Source organism: Fukomys damarensis, unplaced genomic scaffold (assembly GCF_012274545.1).
Source record: "Fukomys damarensis isolate Sample0158 unplaced genomic scaffold, DMR_v1.0_HiC HiC_scaffold_21, whole genome shotgun sequence".
In the NCBI taxonomy this organism is placed as follows: domain Eukaryota; kingdom Metazoa; phylum Chordata; class Mammalia; order Rodentia; family Bathyergidae; genus Fukomys; species Fukomys damarensis.
The window spans coordinates 1,410,033-1,420,477 of record NW_022900933.1 but is presented as its reverse complement, the minus strand read 5'-3'; the positions used below and the strand labels follow the sequence as shown (position 1 = coordinate 1,420,477).

The 10,445-nt window shown below is 42.7% G+C and overlaps 1 long non-coding RNA gene across 1 annotated transcript; it reads left to right on the top strand.

Moving 5' to 3' along the window:
- Positions 1-4,591: 4,591 nt before the first annotated feature.
- On the top strand, positions 4,592-8,762 carry LOC104874397. Its single transcript, XR_783714.1, has 4 exons — positions 4,592-4,770; positions 5,147-5,258; positions 6,955-7,085; positions 8,593-8,762. It is a non-coding gene; the product is annotated as an uncharacterized LOC104874397 (long non-coding RNA).
- Positions 8,763-10,445: the final 1,683 nt, after the last annotated feature.

The following is a 10,445-nucleotide window of genomic DNA, read 5'->3' as shown; positions in this document are numbered from 1 at the left end:
AGACTTCGGAGGACAGCTCCATAGTCTAAAATCAATTATGAGACTTTACCTTCTAAATAGGTCAAGGAAGTACAACCACATGATTATCTCAAAATTTGCCAAAAGAAAAATCTTGACTTTTTAAAGGAATTTATAATTGTGGTAAGAGAATAAAACTTGGTAAAGTCATATATTTAAAAATTCAAGGGCTGGGATTTAGCTCAGTGGTTCTGCTGTCTGCCTCGCAAGCACAAGGACCCAAGTTCGATCCCCGGTACCAAAAAAACAAACTACAAACAAAAATTCATACTGCATCTTTATTTTGGGTGTCTCAAAGTAACAGCCACCACAATACTATAAGGTGACTCTGAGAAACAAGAAGTCAAGAACTGGTCTCATAAAGTCCAGAACTAGACAAGGGTACTTGTTGCTACCATAATTATTTAATGATTATTCCTGAAGCGTTCTTTAATGTAATAAGAAGCGTAAATATTGGGGAGGAAGAGGTAGAAGTATCATTATTTATAGGTTATAAAAATTACAGTCTTGGCAATCCCAAGTGAATATACTGGAAAAACTCTTAGAATTCAGTAAATTATCTGGTCAAAATACAAGTATGAAAGAGTGATAACTTTCTTAGTTGCTTAAAATAACTAGTTACAAAGTAGTAGGTTTCTGTTCAACAAAAGAAACACACAACAAATGTGTGGGCTTTATATTAAGGAAAGTTTAAAATCTTACACAAGAGCATTAGTAAATGTGGGGAAAAATATTTTAAAATGTCATTTTGGACTAAACTAAACTTAGATATACAATACAAAAAATCTTCCTAACAGGTCTCTTTTGAGCAACCTGGTAAAAGTGATTCTAAAGTTTGGCTTATGAAAATAAATCAGAGCTGAGAAATAAGATAATTCAAAAATGAATTTTATAATAAATTAAAATTGTATTTAGAATATAGTATAGTCTATATATTCAATAAACTGATAATACATTAAAATGTTAATATTTAACGAGAAAAATCCAGAAGTACATACATACACACACACACACACACACACACACATAGCAGGAAACTCAGTACTGGAGAAAGGTGATTGTCGTTAAAAGATGAATCATTTAATAATTATATTGAGGCATATGGCCCAGGCTAAATATCTGAGTTCTTCTGATTACTCTCTTTCCTTCGCCACCAACCCTCCGTCCATGTGGAAGTCCTACTGCGATGTGCAAAACACACTAAAATCCAAGCCCTTCCCACCACATCCAGCACCGGCCCTGTTGCTCGGACTTCTGCCTCCTCCCGTGGGCCTCTTAGTCCTCCTCTTGCCCGCAGCACTCGTCACACAGCAGTCAGAGACGCTGGTCCCCTCCCAGGGCTTCCCAGAGCTGCCCTTGGCACTGCCGAGCCCCCAGCCTTGGCCCGCCGCCCAGACTCCCCACCCACGTCCTGGCCTGTGTGTCTCGCACTCCCCTCTCTGCCCAGACCCACCAGCCTCCAGGAGCACTTTCCTCCCTCACGTGCCTCCCTTCTCTGCCAAGGTGGTTCTCCCCCGTGCCCTCGAGTTCCCAGCGGCATGGCATGGCCGTGTGCACCCTGAGAGGCCGTGTGGTGTCCCGCGCACCTCTCACCCGTCCGCTGTCTCCCTTGCACTGGTCACCTGCCCCCACTGCTGTGTGGGACAGCACTGTTTACGTGTTTACCTCTTACTATTTTTATTTTGTACTATTAAGAAACAACCAACCAGTAATGTTGCTTTTCTTCACATTCTTGTGGTTTTAGAAAATTTTTGCCAGATAGAGAAACAGTAGTGCCATTTTCGCAAAATCTGTAAGGCCCAGAAGCCAGTGGTTTGGAGAGAACCTGGGTCAGGGAGGAAAACAAGAATGGCTTGAAGGGAGGTGCCACGAGACAGGTTTAAGTCTGGGTGAAGGAAGAGCCAGCCGTGGAAACTAGCTCAGAAGAGGTAGTGAGCACTCAGCTGCTCCTGCTGGGCCCGAAATAATCTCCTCGGCATCTCGGGTTTCGGGTTGGCTGGGGCATGGCGTCCCTCCAGACCCGGCAGTGTTACTTTCCTGACCCGGCAGCTCAGCTCATTCCGAGACCACGCGCTCATAAAACTAGTGCTTCCTTCAGGCAGAACTCCTGCACCTCGGTCCGGACGCTGCCTCAGGCGTTTGTTGTTTTAGAAAAGGGGATTCTGAGAGGACACACCCAGGGTGCTGAGAGGCGGGTCCTTCCTCCGCCCCAGCCCTGTTCCCCAGCGTGGCCCAGAGAGGTCCTGGACGTTACAAAGGTATGAGCTTAAAAAACAAACCCCAGCTGACCCCACCTGAGCCTCGGCAGGGTGTGGCCTATGGAGCTTAGCCTCTGTCAGGAGGGCGGCAGCAGTGGCCTGACTGAGGTAGGCAACACGCAGCAGGTGCCCCGCACATCAGTCTGTAAGGCTGGCGCAGGAAGGGCCTGCTGCCTCCTCTTCGCAGGACCGGGCTGGTCCGTGGGCATGGACGACAGCATCTCAGATTCATACCCCAGGAGCTGGCCAGGAGGGCAAAGCTGGTGGGACCATGCCCTGCTCTGCGCGATGTATCTGAAGGCCACCTTCACGCAGAGCTGCTTGTCTTCCTGACAGAAGCTGTGCGAAAGGAGGGCCGCAGGGAGAAGCCGGCACCGTGGTGGACCAGGGCCTGGCTTCCCTTGCACCAACAGTCAGCGAGGTCTGCTGCTTCCTGAAAACGGGAGTTGAGGTCTGCCGTGCGGTTGTTTTCCATGGAAACTCGCTCGGAATGTAGGTGACCTTCAGCAGGGCCCTGATGTGCAGGTTGCCAGAGGCTCTCGCTTCTATTTCAGCCCGGCGGCCCTGATCCTAGGCTGGCCTATAGCTGACGCTTACAACAGGTTTCCCACAATTCGTGATGAGGGCTCGCTCGCTGTCTTTTCTTGGAAAGTGGGTTTAGGGTCCACACAGCGCTCAGGATATTCTGGGTAGAAGGTTCCATATCGCAGAGTAACTTCAAAAGAAACAGCAAAGGTTGGTATGAGCTAGCTGGGGGTGCAGACTGCAGGCCTGCTGTCCAGAGTATCTGCCGGTGGGGTGTCCGGATGGCAGAATGCTCTCCTGAGTAGATGCTCAGTCTGTGAGCTGGTGGCTCAAGTGTGCTGCTGCCAAGCGCATTTTTATATAAGATGTTCCTTCAGTGTCCACTCCCTCCCACAGACCTCAGACCACTGAACCTTGGTTTGTCATCAGAGCAGAGGCATTTTAGAGCTCAGTAGAAAAATGTTCAGCATTACCCAGCACGGCAATAGTCACAGTCCTGTCCGGGGCTTTTTCCAGGGCCAGGGCTGGAACACCAAGCACAGCACTCCTGCTGGGATGGGCTCACCTAAGTGGTCAGACAGCAGCGCACCAGCCTCTCACCAGCAGGTGAGCTCTAGGAGGCTGGAACACCTTTGTGACTCCAGGGTCTGGAGACATGGCAGGATCTGGGACATGATAGATGCTTAATAAAATTTGTTGAGTTAATGAGTCGCAGTGGAGGAGAGAAAAAGGTGTGAGGTCTAGAGTTTTTAGGAGGTTAGATTGATAGGACTTCTTGATTTAATCAAAGGACGAGTCAGGCCTGAGGAACTGGGATGAGTCTAAATTTCTGAGTCAGGTAACTGAAGAGCTATTGAAAAATTCCTGCGCTAGAAAATTGAGGATGAAAAAAGCCAGGTTCCTGGAGAATGTGTTGAGCTTCAGTCCGAGGTCTGAGGTGTGCCGTAGGACACTGACGTGGGAATCTCCAGAGGGCCAATGGAAATACTGGCTCACAATCCAGGTAGAAATGTTTTAGACTTGTCTCATTCTTCTAAGAGGCATGTGCAGGTATTCCTTGTTTAACAACCGACCCGCTTAATGACTGTTCGGTTACGACCGAGGAGAGCTGTTCAAACTCACTGCCTGCATTTGGACTTAAGAATGTAGGAAGGTGAGCTGCAAGGCGGCCTGTCGTGGCTTCTTGCACTGCAGAGCACTGTAGCTTTTGCTGATTGTACTGCCTGGTTCAGTCCTGGAGTTTTATGCTTTATTATACATCACGGTACTGCATGTAAGAGCTATGCAAATAAAAGCAAAGTCATCGAGTTGGAGTTTCCTTTCACAGTTTCTTTTTTCTGAACATTGTAAAGCACATGCTATATACACCTCATAATTTAGCAACACATTCATTTAACAACCTACTCACAGGAATGTAATCTATTAAACAAGGAAAGTCTATATTGGAATTTTTAAGGAAAAAAAGGAGAGGGAAGAGTTGCAAAAACTGGGTAAAGATATCATCAAGAATATAATTTTTAAACTAGTCTCACTATTTTGCCATAGTATGTCATTATAAGTTTCACATATTGTCGAATTTTCTTCTGCCGTGGACAACTGACATACCGAGTGTAAGTGAGATTCATTCTCTTAACTCATGAATAGACCAGGGAAAAGTACCTCAATGAAGAGATGAATCTAGGCCAAAGTTAGCACACCAAATTTATTGATCAAAAACATATAATTAGTCATTGAGTGCTCAAAGAGCATCTGTTGAATAACTCATCAAAGATGTTTCTCTCTTTCAGTAGCAGTTAGAAGGTATCTGTGATGGCTGGGCGGGGAGTAGAAGCACACCAGCAAAGGCGGGCCCTGCCCCTCCAGGCACCGGCACCAGTGGAGGAGACGGGTTAGGGCTCATTCAGACCATGCTGCCTGCATTCATTGAGAAATGGTAAATTCCATGCCAGTTTGATGAAGACCATGAAAGGTAGGAAATCTAGCTTCACTTTCTACACATTTTTTTTTGCAAGCCTAAAACTGCTCTAAAAAAAATCTATTCAAATTTTCAAAAATGAGGCTTTAAAACTGATCATCCAGTGTTGCCAAGGGAACTAAGATGATGTCCACGAACAGCCTGTCACCAGGAAACTGCCCTCCACAGCTCTAGTAGTTTCAGTGATGCCCCTTGGCTTCTCGTCCCTGATCTCTTAAGGGGTCCACGGTCCTGGTGAGGCTCTTTATAAGGGGGATCTGGACATCATGACCAGTTTCCCCAGCCACCCAGCTGGTCTGTGAGATGCTCCGGCCCTAGTTTGTGTCTTTCCCACGACCCTACTACTTTTCTCTTCTTTTTTTACCCACAGCCTTCTTCCAGAATGACTTGTGCAGCTAGAAGGGGTAAGTGAGGCACCAGAGTTTCCGGAGTCCAAGAGCCACACGGATGTTCCAGCCTAACCATCTGGCCATGGGCTAACTGTGAGTAGGTTGACGACTCTGTCTGCCTCAGTTTCCTAATCTGTTCACTAGACCTGATAAAATCTGTACCACCACCATGTTTTTTCTGAGTTCATTAAATGAGATAACCCAGGTGCAGTCCTTAGAGCCATGCAGACACACAGCACGGTACTACTGCTATTGTCCTATTTAGCAACTCTTGTTCAGCACTTACAGACTGAAACATTTTCCTGTGTGTCTCTTGGTTCTCTCCATATGGCTTTGCTTAGCTATGCCTGTGCTACTAGGAAAGAAAAGGTGTGTTTGTCCACCCAAATCCTGGGAGGACACTGAAATTTTTTTTTTTATTAAAATGGTAATGTCATGCAAACATACATGACAACAAGTAATGAAGATACTAAATAAAAATTTCAAATACACATATATATGACAGCAAAAAAGGATATGAAATAAACAAAAATTTATGTAACAAACACTGATAATGAAATACATTATTAATTTGATATGATCTTCAAGCATTATATGTTCTTTCTCATTTTCTTTTCATATATTTTTGAAATAATGTAATTACAAATAAAACAAAGTTACATATTATAGTTGAGAAACTGTCCTCGAAATTTTATGATTTATAAACTCCTTGGTTTTATTAATTTGATAAATATCATACGCTTGTTGATTGTATCACTTACATTTGTAACAAAACTTCCCACAAAAAAGAAACATACTTATATTTGAAATCCAAAAGCAACTAAGAGTTCACATTTTTAAGATCAGATTTTTCTGTTTCTATTTTATTATATCCATACTTATTTTTATTATATTTTTATAAGCATAATGATAGAATTTAACACGAATACATATGTAATATTCTTCCCAAACAAATGACTATGAATTAAATCAAGCATGTAATTTAGAGAAATCATAAGGTTGCCAGAGAAACGATCAATATGCCAAATGTGCACAATCCTACCACATTCATGCCCATGTTTCTCATTTAATAGTGCACACATATGTGTAAAAACATACCCCCCACACATATACACAATGCATATTTTCTACAATACAATATATACTTTGGTATAATAAAACAGTGCAGTGATGTGTGGAATGTCTGTGATTTATGTGATTTGAGAAAAAACAAATATCATCTTTAAGGGAGTTGGAGAATTTGTAATATGTACCAGATACTAAATGATATTAATGATTTTATATCCATTTATTTAAGTGTAGTCATGATAAAATTTACTTAAAAATTAAAGCTTGTCATCAGTAGAAAATAGGTACAAAGATATATTGATAACATAATAACATTTATCTTAACAAATTTCCAACCAAACAAGCTGTAGTGACAGAAAAGGAAGTTTGTAGAAAGCAGAGATGAAAGAGGAAAATAACAGATGGACCTTAATACTTTTCATACTACTCATATATACAGACTACATAAATTCTCAAATAAAAAAGCAAGAAAATGAGAACCAAAATAACTCATCAATTTGGTAAACCAACATATGGACCCTGAAATTTTTTTAAGCACTCGGCAAAGAAGTCCATAAGTGAGTCTTTCTGCCAGAGAACGACATAATGACCAGATCCACTCTTAGGATCAGTCTAGATCCCCACCTTCACCTGGGAAAGTCTGCAATTCCAGCACTTTATTAGGTAACATGATGCTCTTCTGCATTTTGGAAGTGGGTTTTGTCTGCTGCCTCTGTTTCAGGAAGGAAATAAAGATCTTTAGGACAGAAGATGGGATTGCTTCTCTCAGTCCTGTCCCAGGCCCCTGAGCTCTCTGGAACACCATAAACATGCCTCAGGAGTCATTGTTGGCAGTCACGTCATCCACAAAAGGTGAGCTACCTGAGAAAACTCATGCTTTTTAGATGCTGGCAGGTCCAGCTCAGCAGCTTATCTGGGACCTAGACCCACAGCATCAGCAATGTGGAGAGACAGAGCCGTAGCCACATCAAAGAGATTTGCTAATTGCAGATGCTTCCTCCCTGTTTAATGTTTCATGTGCAAGATTAGGTGGTTGATTTCTCTGGTGCACAGTGCCGGTGTTATCTCATTATCTGTCTCTAAAGGAAATCAAGCCATATTAAATATAGACAGAGGACATCAATTATCTGGAAAACTTAACAGCGTGACCTGCACATGAGTGGGGGTGACAGAGAGGGTATGAGGTGTGTTAATCCCTTCGCATTTAAGTACACAAGAATTTATACACACATACATGTCAACCTGTGAGTGTTCCACACATGAATCATTCATCTGTGGACGTTGGTTATAATATTTGCACTCAATTTAGGATTATAAGTTAAAAGTATCATGTATGTGTTTTACTTCAGCGGAAATAGATGATTGTTTATAAGCTAAGCTAGGAGTTCTAGAGCTCCAGTTTATGCTCATGTGCTTTCCTTACTTTTTTATCTTTGGTACATTTGCAACCAAAATTCTATCGAAATATCCGGCTCCCACTGTGATCCTAGCCCAAGCTTTATTTTCATGGATTCCAGTTGACCTTCTATTTCTATCTTGAAGCACTTCACCTAAAGGCAAGAGCAAACTTGTAATAGCCAGGGGAGGAGCAAAAAGCAGTACTAAGATTTCCATGGGAAAAAGAGTGCCGTAAAACTTGTAATCTTGAAAGTTCCCTGTGACATTAGTATTTCTAAAACGTGCTCGGTGTAATGGTCCAGATCCTGTGTAAATGTGGCCTCTGACCAGGGTCAATGCTTTTATTATCTATGTGCCACATAGCGTATATACGTCACAACAGCCAGTGAGGACTCCTGAGGCATGCTTGTGGTATCACCGAGCTTGGGATTCACCAAGTTTTACCCAACACATCAGCCTCTGAGGAGGGTCCAAGAGGGAATTCTCCATTTAAACGTGCTGACTGTTTTACAAGGCAGATTATAGCAGTCACACTGATTTTTATGTTTTTGTTGTCTCTGGAAGTAAATGAAAATGAGCTCAAACAAGAGCACTGGAGACACTGCTCTCTCTCTGTTTGTTTCCCACTCCTACCATCAAAGGAGTGAATGCTCAGAACCTCATGTTCTAGCCTGAGAGCTGGTGTGTGGATTCAGGGGGGTCACTCCTGTTCCTATCTTATCTTAGCAGTGGACCCACGACTGCCTGGCCATTAGCAATGGCCTGGTTTAATTGGATAGACCTTGTCTACTTGGATCCATGTTCTTGCCTCAAAAATCAAGGCAGATTTCACCCATAGTGATATTTGAAATCACTTCCTCCATAAGAGAAACTTGTATAAGAGTGACTCGTGTCAGTATATCATCAGCAGTTCCATGTCACGATAAAATTCATTGTGGAACTAAACATAGGTGCTTTTCAGAGATCATCGCACCTCAGAGGTCACCCATCCATGAGGCCAGATGCTGAGCCCTGGACAGTGTACAGCAGTGTAAAGTAACGATGCTCTGACCTATCAAATTAGAAAATGTGGAGAAAGAAAAATGACGGCCACTGAACACTTAGTTCATTTGGAAAAGACCAACTCCTGGAGTACAAAGGTAATGACCATCGGGTACTCTGGACTTGCCCTTGCAGAGGAGGCTTTCTCCAGGCAAGGGCCCGGGCATTTCCCCTGAATGCACGTCACCCTAGGCAGTCCCAGGAGCATGAAGCCCCTTTTGCTCGGGCCTCGAACAATACAGCTATTCCAGTGGCACCATACCTGGCTGGGCAAATTTTGAAGATCCTAACCTCGTTTTGCGAGTAGAAATATTTCTTAAATGTACTACAGCTGCAGGACTCTCCCGGCCATTTTCAGCCCCACAATTTTTCTCATTTTGCCCCCTTTATGCTCCATTCAAGGTTTTCCTGCACCGAGACCATCTTTTACATTTTTTTTTTCTTCTGCCTGCATCAAAGTTCGGACTTTGTTAGGGATGCTTTGCTGTTGGCATCTGTTACCTCTTTTTCTTAGGGGCTAAGGAGGAGGCTGCTGTGTGGCTGAAAAAGACTCTCATTCAGTTTGGAACTGCCTTCTTTTGCTTTCTTGTCACACTGTCAAGCTCAATCAGAACGCAATGAAAGTGATACAGAGGCGAGGCTTTGCTGGCGAGACTTAGAACAAAGACAGCTCCATAGCCTAGTACAGATTTCACATCCAATTTAACTCTTTGGAAAAGGATTTCAGGAAATACATAGTCAAGAGTTGAAAAAATGGAGTTGGGGCTACTATAAAGGCTAAAAGTATTATCCTGGCTTAGATAAGCTACAAAGATAGGTTGATACTATTTTCTAGCATAAACCACATTAGCCGGCATTACACATGGAGCTTTCTTCCCTCGTTAAGTTGCAAGGAGATTTGAGAGGAATTTAGCAGCCACATAAAATGACTCTTTCATGATTCTAGCTTTACCAGTCATTTTAGCTCTACAAGGTGCATGAATAGCAAGGACCTAAATCATGTTGTTTAACAAATCTGGTATTAGAGGGTTAGTCTCAGTTTACTTATTAAGAATTTAGTTGAGTAAAGGATTTTAGGACTCAGTTCTTTGTGTAGATGACAATGAATAGGCCAATACTTGTATTTTGGGGAGAAACGTACATCAGCTACACACATTTTGAACTGTGCTGTTGGGCCCTTAACTAATGCTTTGCACTGAATATATTTTTTCACGGGGAACTAACTGTAAAGAAGAAACTTCATTGAGAAGGACACAGGTTAATGATGACTTCGGGGGACTTTACCACTACTCCCTTTCTGAAGGCCAATTTCCACATGTTCTGTATCTCACAAGAGATTTGGTTAAATTCTCTGAATTTCACAAACTTAAGTTGGATCAAGAAAGCAGTGTTATTAGATTACATATTGCATTTGAACAAGAGATGGCCCTAATTTTCTCCTGATGGATGGGTTTGAAGCACACAGCTCCATACAACACATGCCAGTGACAAATTTTGCACATGGTTACACAGCAGCAGAAATGATAACAGTGAAGAAAACTTCCTACTTTTTCTTTTTTTGGTACCTAGGATCGAACTCAGGTCCTTGCGCTTGCAAAGTAGGCAGCAGAACCACTGAGCCCAATCCCCGGCCTAGCTTCCTACAGTTTTAACTGCTTTTATAAACTTCTTTAAGACTCTTGTAGTCACAAATATCATTGTGGAAAATGCCAATGTTTGCCATCAGAAGAATGAGAGATATATTTTTATATTTATGTGATGCGTCTTACTGAA